The sequence below is a fragment of the Vicugna pacos genome, chromosome 27 (assembly GCF_048564905.1).
Source record: "Vicugna pacos chromosome 27, VicPac4, whole genome shotgun sequence".
Lineage (NCBI taxonomy): Eukaryota > Metazoa > Chordata > Mammalia > Artiodactyla > Camelidae > Vicugna > Vicugna pacos.
The window spans coordinates 6,720,308-6,735,360 of record NC_133013.1 but is presented as its reverse complement, the minus strand read 5'-3'; positions in this window follow the sequence as shown (position 1 = coordinate 6,735,360).

Here is a 15,053-nt window from a genome sequence, read left to right as displayed (position 1 = left end):
TCCCTTATTTTCAAACAGGATAATTAAGCCTCTTATTTATAACTTGTGTTCACCCTTATAACTAGTGATGAATCACTTCAGCACGCTGGAATTTTACAGGCAGTTGTGTGAAGGCAAGTTCTTGCAGAAAAGATAAAGGGACCACATGAGTACCAAGAGGCTTTCCTGAGTACAAAAGGGCTGTGCTGAGGCTGGAGAGCAATCAGAGAAGAGACAGAGGCCAGCAGCTGAACACAACTTCTCCTGCTGCATCATTTTCACTTGTCATTTACTTCTGAACTCATTTAAACCCCTTCCAACTCTGTCTTTCCACCAGTTTCTAAAAACTCAAGCTTCCTCCTTAAAAATAAATAAGAAATTATGCTAACAGATCTAAGAAGCTGCTCTGGCTAACTTTGCCCAGTGAGATCAGTCTTTCAGTGGTGAAAGACAAAATGACTCAAAGACATTACAGACCAAAGTAAGCATGACAATTTTCAGTGCCTACTGCTCAGAATTACACTTCTGAGGACTGTCCCATGAAATGTCAGGAGACACTTTTTGGCTCAAAGAAGATGCTGTAATATGTACATGCATTATGTCACCAGTATGCCTTGGAAGTATTTGTATCTAGAGCTTTAGGTCGCTGAGATTTGCTGAAGTGTCTCGTGGGACAGAATTCCCCATATTACACTTAAAATTCTCTAGCATCAGGGAATTTGCAACTGCTCCCTTGGATCTACATCCAAGAAAGTGATATCCAAAGACTTCTCCAAAATGTAGTCTCTCTTGGCCACTGTTTCTTTATATATCAATTAGGGATGATAACAATACTCACCTCAGAGGGTTGCTACAGGTGCTAAATCAGATACTTTGGTTTTAGAACTTAGCAGAGTGTCTGCTTCATAGCAAAGACAGCTATTATTATTCAAACTATGATTAATACTATTTTGATTAGTCATAATACAAATGAGGCAAACTTATTATTTCCCTTATAGATAACAGTCTTCAATGTATTCAAAATATATTTTAAAGTCCTAGGTAGAGGATTTGAGTAAATTCATTTCTATATATACATATCTCTGGAAAATACTTAAGAAATGAAAAAAATGGTTACCTTTGAGAAGGGGAAAAGCGGGACCTAGGGGCAGAAATTGGGAAGGAGACTTAACTTACTATATATATTTTAGTTTTGTGTGAGTTTTTACCATACGAATAACTTACCAGTTTAAAAATTAAAAAGCAAAAAACAAAAAGATCAATTTTGGGCTTTACAGAAAAAATTATAAATGATAGACCTTTACATAAGAGTGAGGATAACAATTTTAATAAGAATTAACATTCACTGAGAGTTTCTGATATTCCTGACACTTTTCAAAACTGTTTTACATCTATTTACTTGTTCAATCCTCACAATGAGAGAGGAAATACCAATTTCTGCAAATTAAAAATGAGATACAAGGAGGCTGAATAACATGCCCAAGATTACTCAGCTAATAAGAAGCATCACAGAGATTTGGATCCAGACAGTCTGGCCATGTGTGTGTGTGTGTGACCACATAACATAAGCCAAGTCTCTGTATGATTGCAGTTACATGTGCCCCCAGCAATGTAAAGGGTCAGCACAAAGTTGATGCTCTTTTCTTATGCTTTACTAGCCTAACCCTATGGGCCAATGACTGGCCACATTTAACAACCATGGTTCGTAAATGGATTCCACAGATTGGCGTCATTTCACAGAGGAAAGAAGAATAAAAATTTAAGAACTGAAAAAGAAAAAAAATCTCTTGTGCCTGAGCATCCTGAACTACCGCATCATCCCCTTATTCAAATTAAATGTCAGGATCCAAAAGCTAATAAAAAGTCAGTTAGTCTTTTTCCTGACTCTTCCAAGAATCTACACATTTCTTTGAGCTCTGTCTGCTCTGCACCTGTCAAGTGAATTATTAAATTTATGAGGGTGAAGCTAAGCCAGAGCTACTGATCAGTGAAATTGGTTGCAACTGGGCGGAAGAGCTGCACTGCTGAGAACTCCAGCAAATGGCAACATCACTCAAAGCATGCAGGATACTGATGTGCAAATATTACTAAGTCACATGCACTTGGATGCCTGGATTCTAGAGGCTCAGGGGAGAGGTTATTTTATGAGCCTTGCAAAACTTATGTACAATGCTGGGCCAGTTGCTCCTCAAAGTAATAAGATTAGAGTTTAGGAGAAATTTGGCTTGGCCCTGAAACTGGCCTTTGTTTATCAAGATGCTGTTAAATCAAAAACTACTTTTTAGAGAACCCCTTGTTAAAACAGCTTTTACATAAGAAAACCTTTTTTTTCTTTTCCTCCTTTTTGCATTTATGTGAGATGATGAATGTTAAGTAAACTTGTTGTGGTAATCATTTCACAGTATATGTAAATCAAATAATTATGTGTCACACCTTAAACTTATACAGTGCTGTATGTTAATTCTATCACAATAATACTGGGGGGGGAGCCTTTATTAACCATTTAAGAACTAATTTCCAGAACTTAAATTTATTACTCTTAACTAGTTGTTCACACCTTACATCGGTCATTTTCATATTTTTCTATTTCTTCTGGAAGAGTTCGGAGTTAAATAAGATAGTGGAACCAAATGTCATTATAATGGATACAAGAGCAGGTAAAAGAATGGGTCTGCAGAGCTTCAGGAGAACACATTATTCACAGCTACCTGGGCATTGACTCTGCTCTCTCCCCTAAATCATGAGAAGGTGATCAATGCCATGGTATAGCACCAGGAATATTATAAACAGTTCTCTAAACCAAACCACAAGATTGCCAAGTTCTTTTGAAACAGAGATGAAAACTCCAAGGATCAATGAGCAATGGTGTACAATACCTGAGTTTCCTAATTTGGCAAAGTCCTACCTTGCAGCGTGTCATCAAACTTGCCAGTGGCTTACCAGCTAATTGGCCTAGTATTAGCATGTACCAAATGAAACCCCATGATGGACCAGGCATCTCCTTCTGCATCTGCTTCTCTGACCACTCTGGAATATTTGCCCAACCCTCCTAAGAGCAACCTCCAGCCCCACCAAAAAAAAAGTTCACCAATGAAAGATCTCTGCTGAGTTAGTCAGTACTCTACCACTCATTCCTAAGTTTATGTAGGAGGGGGACTTTTCTAAACTCTCAGCTAAGCCCATGCTATTCCATCTCTACTAAAATTAAAAGTTAATTTTTAAGCTTTATACAAAAGAAAAGATGGCCTATACTTGGTCATTTCCCTTTCTCCTCAATAACTTCACTAAGTACTAACACTTTTCCATCACTTTAGCAAGTTTTCAACTCACTCCTTCCTATATTCAGCTATCTGACGTAGTCTTGGCAGCACACAAATAGGGATTGGGATTCATTTTTAGAAATACAAAACTCCAATTACCAAGGTAAACTTTAAGATTAAATGTTCTAGAATCACAGTGTATATACACGAATGAAATCCTTCCTCACTGATAAACAACAGTAACAGCTGATAAATCACATAATCCTAGTTGATCAGTGTAGTAGAGTTTGCCCCTCAGACCATGATATCTGAACATGGATTTTGCTGTGTAAAGCCCGGGTTTAACTTGAATTTAATTTCTTCCATGAAAAATTCCATTTAATACCCCCCCCCCAAAGAATCTCAAAATCCATGTGGCTAAGAGAGCTTTGTGAAATGTATAGAGCTACTAATATAAGAGTAACCATGGAGAAACAAACAGTGCGATTGCTAAAAGTCTTAAATGATAAGCAAAACTCTAACACAAGTGTCACTGCTTTAAATTAATAGAAGTTAACATACAAATTTGAGTGACAGGAGTTCAGAAGTACTTTTGTTAGGTAATTAGATAAGTGGGGGCACCGGGCAGACAGGTGGAGGAGAGGGAGGATGGTCTGGAAGACGGTGTTATGCCCACCTCCAGTATAAAGGGACTTTACTTCTAAATGAGTGCCAGCAAGAAACTGGTAAAGCCCGACAGCCACAACTGCACAGTAGCAGAAAGGACTTAACTGGACATGGTCCAATGTTCATCGTATTATAGTTAACATTGCGGCTTAGTGCCCTTCCCCGCCATGGGTTTTCCTGTGTCCACCGTAGTAAGGACATGCACAAAGGGGCCAAACATGACTAAGCATTCTAGGGACAAGAGCCATCAATCAATCAAAAGGCCACCTCTAAGTGAGGGTACAGGAGAAAGGGAAAAGAGAAACCACTGCTTTTCCTCCCTTGGAACAGCCTGCCTCCTGTTCTTTTCTAAATAAATCTTTAAAATCTTTTGCTACACAAGGCACTGTCTCCCAACTGTAAACTTGTCTTTTGAGGTCTGACAAGAACTGGGGTCTTTACCTGTTGGGGTAACTTTGTTACAGAAACCACAGGCCAGCCAAGAAACAAGCACCACTCAGAGGGTTGGAGTGCTCAGATGTATTATGATGGCGGGCTCAGAGGGGCTTCTGCTCTGAAGCTCTAAGCACCTCCAAGACGTGTGCACGAGGTTTTATAGGGTAAAATACAAGCTTGGGGTATTAGGCCAATAGGCATGGAACAGCTTTAGCAGCATCATTATCACAAAAGTGGAGGCAGGGAGACAGCAAACCAACATTCCAAAGCCAGATATATCTCTTTGAAAATCCAGCTGGCTAGCAAAAAAAAAAAAAAAAAAAACATGAACAGGGAATCAGCAAACCAACACTAATTAACTTAGATTTACAAGTTAGTCCGGCAGAACTCAGATCAGTATTCTGATACTTAGATTTGTGAGTTATCTTGTTAGCCCAGCCCAGCCTCTCCTTCACATTCCTAGATTTGTGAGTTATCTTGTTAAACCAGCCTGGCTTTTCCTTCACAACTTCTTTGACTAGAGCAAAAAACAAAAAACAAAACAAAAAAAAAAAACTGGAGTGACTGGCTGCTTCCATGACATCCCTCTGATGCAGGAAAATGGATGTGGGGGTGTGAGGAGCCCCTGGGATGTGCCCCAACAAGTGTGGGTCCTTGGCTTTGCACAGGAAAGAATTCAAGAGTGAGCCACAGTTGAGTAAAGGTAGATTTATTCAGAGGTACACTGAAAGGCAAGAGAAAGGCCATGGGGTTTGGGGGTTGGGTGCTCAGATTAAAAGTAGGTACACATTCCATAGACAGAATGTGGGCTATCTCCAAAGGGGGAGGAAGAGGGGCAGATGTGAGGTGACTATGGTTGGTTTTTATGGCTTGGTGACTTCATATGCTAACAAGTGGAAGGACCAGTCTAAGTAGCCTGGGGAAGGGACTGGGATTCCCAGGAATTTGGCCATTTCCCACCCTTTGATGTTTTGTGGCTAGCCTTGGGACTGCCATTGTGCCTGTGGGCATGTTATTCACCACGTTAATATGTTACAATGAGTGTATAATGAAGCTCAAGATCTACTAGAAATTAAATCTCTCATCATCTTGAGCCTCAAGGCCTACTGGCGGTTGACTCTTTCACCATTTTGATGTTAACTGCTGTAGCATTCCTTGAATGGCTGTGCCTTGCCTCCTTCCATCCTGTCTCACCTCTAGCTTCACCTCCACTGAATTTTGCCACCCAAGAAAATTAGGCTTCTAAAAACTGAAAATGTGTAGTTTAATGGATACATTACACTGATAACTGATAGTGTTATAAAACATCATTTACTGAATTCTCATAAGTTTGATATAAACATGGCCAATCTAAACCTACTACTGATTTTTGAGCTGGTCTCCAAATGTCTCATTGGTCCAAACTGCAGAAAGTGCTTGAATTGAATCCACTCATTGAATGATAATTGTAGATATAAAATATAAATATAAGTTAGCCCCACAGAAGAACCACTCTGTGATCATAGACCCATTAATACATCTGTTTGTAATAAAAAAATAATAAAATATTTTATGTAGCTGAAGTCAGGTCCAGAATAATTAAATGAAGACCCCATTGCTAGGAGCAAATAGAGCACAGATAGTCCTAGCACAAACTAGCAGTTTAACTCTTAAAATATTTAAAGGCAATGAACTGAGATGACTCACTGACGGAAGCAAATGAATTAGTAGGTAATATATGATATATTAGGCACTTGAGAAATGTGGAGGAAATGGTAAGTATAAGAGCAGTAGACTTGTGTGACTCTTGCTAAATGCAATTTAAGCTGTGCCAAAGAGACCTGAGAGTGGTTAATTGGTAATTAAAAGCTAAATGTGAAAGTCAGAGAACCTACTTGGTAGCATATAGAAATCTCTCACTCCCTGCAGTGGGAAGGAAGAGAAAGCTGAGAATAAGGCTCAGGAATTCATTGTAAGAATAGTCAAGCTCCAAACAAAGTTAAACTCTCAAACAAAGCAGTTCTGTTATGCTAAGAAGAGAGCTCCTGTTGCAAAAGAATGGAATCTGTCCGAGTATTTACTGGACAGATCTCTGCCCTATCATGCTTCCTTTCTTACCTTTCCACAGGTGTGAGCCCCCAAAATTTCTTTTGTAAATGTCCTGTACATTAACATCTGTCTCAGAAACAAACAAACAAACAAAATAAGCAAAAGACACCATTGTATAAAAATTATGCAAAACGGCACAAAGAGTGCAACACACTGTTTAGGGATATACATATATAATTAGGTTATAAAATAGGGCTAGGAATGAGAAACACCAACTGAATATAGAGGTTACCTCTGGGAAGGAAAACGGGACAAGGATGAGGCCTCTGTCCAAATCTGTAATGTGTGTATTTTTAAAAGGGAGAAAGAAGGAAAAAGGAAGGAAGAAGAGATGGAAAGAGAAAAGGAAGGAAGGGAGAAGCAGAGAGGAGGAGGGAAGGGAAAAATGTGAAGGAATGAGGAAAGCAAGAAGGAAATGAAGGAGTCAAAGGAAGGAAGGAAGAAAGAATGAAGGAATGAAGAAAAAGAAGACAAAGGAAGGAAAGGAAGAAGGAAAATATGGCATAGTAAAATGTTGAGATTTAACCAAGCTGGGTGGTGACTACACTGAGATTTTATTTTCTTTATATTCATTTTTATATTAAAAGGCATTTATTTAAAAAATATGAGAAGCCCAATATTTAAAACATAAAAACTATAGCAGCTCAAATAGTAGGGACTGAGGACCTGGCCTCCCTGGCTTAGGGCTCCACGGAATAAATTTTATAAAGGACTCAACTAAAGGATCAGTGGTGAGATCATTAGCTTCCCCATGCCAAGTTGTAGAAAGAGTGCAGGATGAACATCTAGGGACTTAAATGCTTTAATTTCAGCTCTGACACATCACCTATGTGACCAGAAGAAATAAATGTAACTTCAGGGCTTAAATGATCTCTAAAGTCCTTACCCATCTCTAAATAAGAGTCCATGAATAGAGTAGTTCCTTCTGCTATGACGCTCATTGCACTGGATAACAGCATTGTCATCGAGGTTGTAGTGATTTTTCAATAGCACCAGCACCACCATTGGAAGCTGTGTTAACTCTCACACTGCCACTGAATAAAGAGCACTCAAATAAAGAAGGGAAGGTGCTTGTGACCAAAGAAGCCACTTAAAGGAGTGGCTTATGATCCAACTAAGTAGTTAATCTGCTCTGTCCCCTTAGGGCACAACAGAATATAGGAGCTCCACTGTTACCCCTCTTCCAATTTAATGCAACCTTTTCTTGTTTCTCTTAGAATGTGTCCCTCTTTATGAGATTATAAACTATCTAATACGGGAATAGAAAGTTGTATCCCATAAGCCTATTCTTACCTGTAGACTTTTTTTTTAAGCTGAGCTGCTATTTTATTAAAACTTTGAGTCTGAATATCTTTGGATAGAGTCAAGATTTCTGCAATCACCATAGCACTCCCCCCACACCCCTCCATTCCCCCGTGCTTAGAGTGAGTCTAATTGCCTATATTGATGCTGTCAGCTTGGCCCCAGATGTTTATGACTTATGTCTAAAGGCAGAGATTAGGCCTTCATTCATTTAATCCTTAATCAGTAAAAGAACTAACTGCCAAACACTAGGCTGCTTCCTGGAGGTGAATTTTTTTTTTTTAACGTTTGTTCCCTCATTGGAGCTCACAGTATATTATTAGAGACAAACACGATAATTAGAGTTTAAACTTACTAAAGTTACAGTTACACCTAGGAGCATGTATAAGGCACCTAAGAAGGTGAGGGAAGGCTAAAGTCACTGGAAGGTGAGGAAAAGGCTATCAGGACAGATTTTCAAGAAATGATCTTCTAAACTACATTTAGAAAATGGATACCCAGGCAGCCAAAGGAGAAGTAAGCATTTCTGGAAGAAGAAACATCATTTCTAAAACTACAGAGGCAAGAAATGTAAAATGAGTCAGCCTGAGGAGCAGGTCACATGTGAGAGAATGACTGAGTTAAACCTGCAAGTTCTAACATTTACTAGATGGGTAACCCTGGAACCTTTACTCAATCCCAGGTGTACATTCACTGTAGAAGTCACGCAGAGCCTTGACTTAAATATCATCTGTAATATAGCATGTTAGTTGTTCTCCAATAGTAAGAGAAACCCCAGTTTGTATCTAGTATAAGATCTTCCTGAATAAATACTGTACTTCTCAGATTCCTTGCATTTAGTTGTGTCCAAATGACCAAGTTCTGACTAGTAAGCTGTAATTGGACATGCAGCTTTTAGATAGTGTTCTTAAAGGGAGGGACCATATCCTTTTTCATTCTTTCCTCCTCTTGATGACATGAATGGGGACATAATGGCTGGAGCTCAGGTAGCCTCATTAGACCATGAGATCAAAGTCACATATTGAGGATAACAGAGCAACAAAGAGGAGTTCCTTGATGATTGTGGAGCCATGCTCCTAGATTGCTCATCTCCAGACTTTCTGAATAATGGAAATAAAAACTCTTATTTTATTTACACTTGTGTGATTTTGCTTTTCTGGTATTTGCAGCCAAATGTAATCCTAACAGTAAACCATCATTAAGATGATAACCTCAAAATGTCTAACTCCTGCCCCCACCTCTCCCTTGAGCTCAAATTCATATCTGATTATTTACACTTCCACATGGATATTTAACAGGAATCTCAAATTTAATGTGCCTAAAATCAAGCCCCTGATTTCAACCACCTCCAACCTGCTTCCTCCAGTTTCTTCCTCTTCTTAATAAGTGGAAACTTCATTCTACCAGTTATTCCAGACAACAATGCTGGAGTCATGTTCACTTTTCTTTTTCAGTCACATCAAATCCAGTCCATCTGCAAATACTATTGGCTCCACCATCAAAAGCTGACAGTTTTTCACCACCTCCAATACCACTAATCTAATTCAAGCTACATGACCCTCATCTAGATATTTGCAATAGCCTCTACTCTTATTCTCTCCCAGTGGTCAGTGTGTTCCTTTTAAAATATGTCAGAAATGTCATTAATGTTCCCAAAACCCTCCTATGGCTTCTCATATCAGCTCAGAATTAATGCAAAGTCCTTTCCTTTTCTTGTACATCTCTACATGTCCTCACCCATGCTCCTGCAATATCTCTCTGACCTCATCTCTTACCACTGTATTTTCATTGCTATGTCCAGACAATGCAGTCCCGCTTTTTTCCTTATCTACACATGCTCTCCAAAAAGCTTTTATCATGCTATTTCTTCAACCTGAAACACTCTTTGCCCCAGATACACAGACATGACTTGCTCCCTTCAGCCTTAGATTCTGTGGTCAGAAAGCAATTTTCTCTGACCATTCTACATAAAATAGCCACTTGCTCACTATTCCTCAGGAGACCTTTCTCTGACCACTCTGTATAAAACGGTCAGTTTTACAACTGTATCTCCTTAAGTTATTCAATTTTCCCTTATTAGTGATGGCACTAATCACCACCTGACATATTTCTTTTCAATTATCTCTCACTAGGTTGTAAGAGCCACAGGAGCAGGGTTTTCAGGTTCAATTTATTCTTAAATCCCTAGAACCTCAAACAGATCCGGGACATTATGAGTGCTCAATCAGTATTGGCACTATAGACCCAAATACAGAATCTTGGAAAAGACAACAAAAAAAAAAGAGGGTCTCTGAAGTGAAGAGAACATCTCAGGGTACTTTAATTAAATTGTATTTATGACCTAGTCTCCAAGTTTTAAGGTCCCCTGCAGGCAAAAGCCAGACTGTCATCCTGGCACGTGGTTCCACTGGCCAAGGCAGCGAGAATTTAATAGAAACTAAAGCCTGAGAAGCTGAAAGACAGGTTCCAAGTGCTCGGAATGTGGTGCAGCCAATTACTCAAAGCTTGTAATATTTGAAGCTTGCTCTTAGGTGCTGGAGTAAGTAGTGCATAGAATAACCAACCTTAAAAAGCTAGAAATGGAGTCATTAGGTACAATCATAGGCCATGCCTTGTTCGAGAAGACTGAGGAAAAGCTCTCAGGACAGGAAACTACTTTTCAAACATGCATGATAATTTCTGCTGGAGTGAGGCTTCAAGGAATGTAAGCAAATTCAGCAGATGGGGGAAAAGATCATTATGAATTGTTTGAGTACCCCCTTTTATTTGATTGCAACAAAAATCTCTAATTCAATTTAAAAGCTTTTTTTTTTTTTTGAGTACTGAATCCACTACTTTTCAACCTTGGCAGAATTCTCCATGAAATTTCCTTGCAATGCTGCTACCTAGGCCACCACTGAAAAAATATGTATAGGCCTGAGGTAGAGCCCAGGCTACTCATTCTGTTTATGTACTTATTTTTAGTTCCACAGATGCTCAGTCAGGGTTGAAACCAAGGCCCTCATCTGTGCAAGACTCTGAGCTGAGCCCTGTGGTGGACTTACAATTAATGTGCAGTTCCTGCCCCCAAGGAATATACAAATTACATTTTGGTTATCTCAGGGCAGTAGGGTTATGGTGGCTATTATTTATGGGGTTTTTTTGCTTTTTAATATTTTCTAAATTTTCAGTAATTGATACATATTGTTTTACAATAGAATGAAACAAAAGAGTTCTTTTTAAAATATAAGAGCCTGAAATCTTTTTGTCTTCCCCTGTTTATTGTATATAAATCAGAAAATGTATCCACCAGTATCTATGACTAATGGCGTGCAGGTAATATTGCACAGAATTGCTGTGGGCAATAGTGTGCTGTCTTTTAAGAGTACATAGATAGTTAGAAGGATGAAAGCTGAATTTACAAAACCTTTGAAAATTATAATTGACTTTGAAAATTGTACAGGAGATTGTAACATTCCTCCTAAGCTGGTCTGTCCACCATGAGAGTTAGCCAGCTAAGAGTTGTCATTGTGTACAGAAATTGTCTTATTAAGCAGTGGTATTTTATAAAATCAAAGTCTGGTTCCCCGCCTTGCTGGAGTAAAGAAGGCCCTTACCAAGGTCTGTTTACAATCACTAGTCCTTTTGTCTCTGCCAAGGGAGAAGTCTACAAAATCGTCGTCTTGCTGGGTGAGTTCTCTGACTTTAGTTTTCAAGCCCTGAAAGGGAAATTCTTTCAGAGCTTGAGCCAGGGAAAAATTTTCAAGTGACCTTCACTACTAGGATCCACAGGGACACCATTAAGCAAAAGCAAGACACAATCATTTGCGGAATCTCTGCTGTGGAGCCAGAGCATCACCAGGCCCTGCAGCCTCCAGAGGACAAAGGAGAAAGGGAACTCCCTCCAACGCCGCGGAGCAGGACTGTGGGCATGTTCACAGGGGCGCATCAGTGTGCGGTGGGTATCGCTTCGCGTTAGGATCTGGGTTCAGCAGCGGCCGCAGCGCACAGTGGCCGCAACGCACTTGTGCGGATGCAGTGACCCAGTGACCGCGGGGGCGGCTCTCCTCGCCGGCTTGGAAGGACTTCATCACTCCTTGTTTGCTGACCCCAAGTTCCCAGGCTGGTTTCTTCTTTCCTTCTTTCTGATATCCACTCATCGCTGTGGTTCTTTGGCTGGCTCGGATTTTGGCTCAGTTTGAAGGCAGCTGCTCTGGGATGGAACTAAGACACAGGTTTCTGCCCAGATATATTTGCCACACACAGTGCAGCTGCTGTAACAACTACTAATGCGAGCCTAGATTTTTCCGTTCTTATAACTTGAAAGCCATGGGGGACTGGAGATAAAATGAAGGTGGTTTAAACAAAAGAAAAAGTCAAATTACAATAAACCTCCAAATCTAATTCCAACATTAATCCCAATTGGTGGTAAAACGTTTTATTTTTATTTGACTTTGATCAAAGACCTAGCTAAATATTCTGCAGTGTTTTATTATATTACACTCAGTTTAATACACAAAAGAAAGTGACATAAAAATTGTAGTAATTTATTTTGTTCACTTGAAATTTGCCTTATTTTTTTAAATAAAATTTTTGTTTGTTTGTGACTCCAAGTGTATGTATGGGTCCCCAACACCTTTCTTTGAAAAAAATGTAAGATACAAAGACAGTGCCCTCACTTTGGCACTTAAACTATGAAAATGACAAAGAAATTACTCCTGTCAATAGAACTGTCTAAAGTGAAATATATTTTATTGACTTATACCTAAAGAACACCTAATAATCAATTATTCCAGTTAACCTGGAAGTGGGGAGAGTGAAGCCAAATATTTGGAACTGTTGTGTAGCACCTATTGTGTTTTTTCACCCAGTGGCTTCCATCTTCCATGGATTTATCTGCAATGATTTTCAAACTGTACAGTAGCATTTGCTCACCTTGTTTCATTCCCTTGCTTAAAAGCTTTCAATTGTATCATAATAATAGTAACTAACCCTTATTGTGGCTTACTATGAGCCAGATGCAATTCTTTTTATATAGTAACTCATTTATTCCTACAACAACTCAATGAAGCAGGTGGCATTGTTATTCCCAATTATATATCAGCAAACCAAAGCAAAAACAAAGTGACTCAAGGTCACTTTGGGATTTAAGTTCAAATAATTCTCACCCATAATTTTCACCACTTTTATTTCTGTCTGAAATCCTCCATTATTATGGAATAAAAGCTAAATGCCTTAGCATTGTATATAAGAACTTTTAGAAACTGGTCTCACTGTTTCATGAACTCCTATTCATCCTCCAAGGGTCAGTCATCCTATACAGCTACTTTTTTCTTCTTTCTTCTCTTCCTCAAAGTGCCCACCACTGGTGACTCCTGTTTATCCCTTAAGACTCAGTAGGGGTTACTTCTTTATGTAGCTTTCCATTACTTTCATAAACAAATTTATCCCCATACTAGAATATTCATGCTATACATTCTTCTATTAGCACCTATAATACAACATTTTTAAGTATGTTTATCTCCCTTTCTAGAACAATCTTTTTCCAGCAAGGGCTTGTATCTATTAGTGTGTTGCTAATAAATTTAGTGGGTCAAAAATCAAACTTTTTCATAATAAGATAGAACAAAAAAATTACACAGTAAAAAACTGAATATTGATTCATAAAACTACTGTTTCATTGTGTATGTGTTATTATGGGTTGAATTGTGTCCCCCGAAAATACTCTCCAAGTACCTCAGGATGTGACCTTATTTGGAAATAGGGTTATTGCAGGTGTAATTAGTTAAGTTAAAATGTGGCTATGCCAGAGTAGGGTAAGACCCAATCCAATATGTCTAGTGTCCTTTATAAGAAGAGAAGAGGCTCAAAGAAAGAAGGCACATCAGGGGAGAATGCCATGTGAGATCCCTACCAGAGATTGAAATGCTGGAGCTGCAAGCCAAGGAGTGCCAAGGATTGCTAGCAAACCACCAGAAGCCAGAAAGAGGCAAGGAAGGATTGTCTTCTACAGGTGTCAGAGGGAGCGTGGACTGCTGCCCACACCTTGACTTCAGACTTGCAGCCTCCAGAATTGGGAGACAATAGATATCTGTTGTTTTAAGCCACTCAGTTCTTGATACTCTGTTAACAGCAGCCCTAGCAACTAATACATGTGTGTCTGTGTGTACTGGATTGCAAGGAAATGTATTTCTTGCTGTGGGCCCAGTCAAAAAAAAGTGTGAAATCATTTTTCTAGATTATATATAATTCAAAGAGTGTAATTACTTCTTAGGTTTTCTGTCTCTGGTAATGTGTTTATTGCTTGCCACACAAGAGCTTAATAAATGTTTGAAATCGAAAAGGGTGAAGTGAGAGGTGAATAAAAAGAAAAAGAGTAGGAGTAGGGAGAGAGGAAAAGAGGGGTAAGGAGAGGAGGAAAGGAAGGAAGGGAGAGACAAAGAAGATCAAGGGAGGAAGGAAGAAAGGTTAATTCTGTGCTGGCTTCAGGGAGGGAAACTACTCAATTTCAGAGCACTGTGGGGAGCACTGTGAGAATTATAGCCTGATTTAGAATAGACTCAATGATAAAAGTACTCTGGTGATTTCCTACTTTTTTTTATACTATTAGAGATACTGTGGTTGAGAACAAACAGAGATTTTTATGAAAATAATAGAAAAAGTTTAAAATTCTGCCCCATGCAAATACAATTCTCTTTTACCTTCCAACCAATTCTGAAAAGTGTTTATAAGATGGAGTAATATTTAAAAGTCCTTTGATGTAGATTCCTCACATTGGCCTGGGCCATTAAGCACACAAAGGAAACTGGTATACAAGGAATGAGGAGCTGCCTTACCTGTTCCAGCTGCTTAAATATGAATTTTCATGCCTTTTACTTGAAACATGTTATTTCTCCTCTGTCATATTGCCTTTATTTATAATTCTACTTTAAAAAACCAATTATTCAGTGATTCAGAAGGCATACAGGCAGAAATAGTAAATGCTTGATGGTGTTAAAAAAAGCTTCCTGCAAACTTCTTAGGTTAAAATGGACATGAGTACATTATATATGCAAACACCTCCAGATAGTAATTTCCATTCTAACATCTTGGTAGCTGCAGAATCACAGCTTCTGAGCCATTTAATTCACTTCTAGATAGCACTAGGGTGCCAGTGCATAACAATAGAGGAAGAAGAAAATGAATAAAAATAAAATATTCCATCAGGTTGCAGCAAGTAAGGCTTACTCCAAGTTTCATATGATCTTGGTCATCTCTTCCCAAGACTGCTAGGATGAGAGCTTTGCAGGGGCTTACAAACTGTCTGCATTACTCTCCAACATATATTCATGAATGCACATTAGC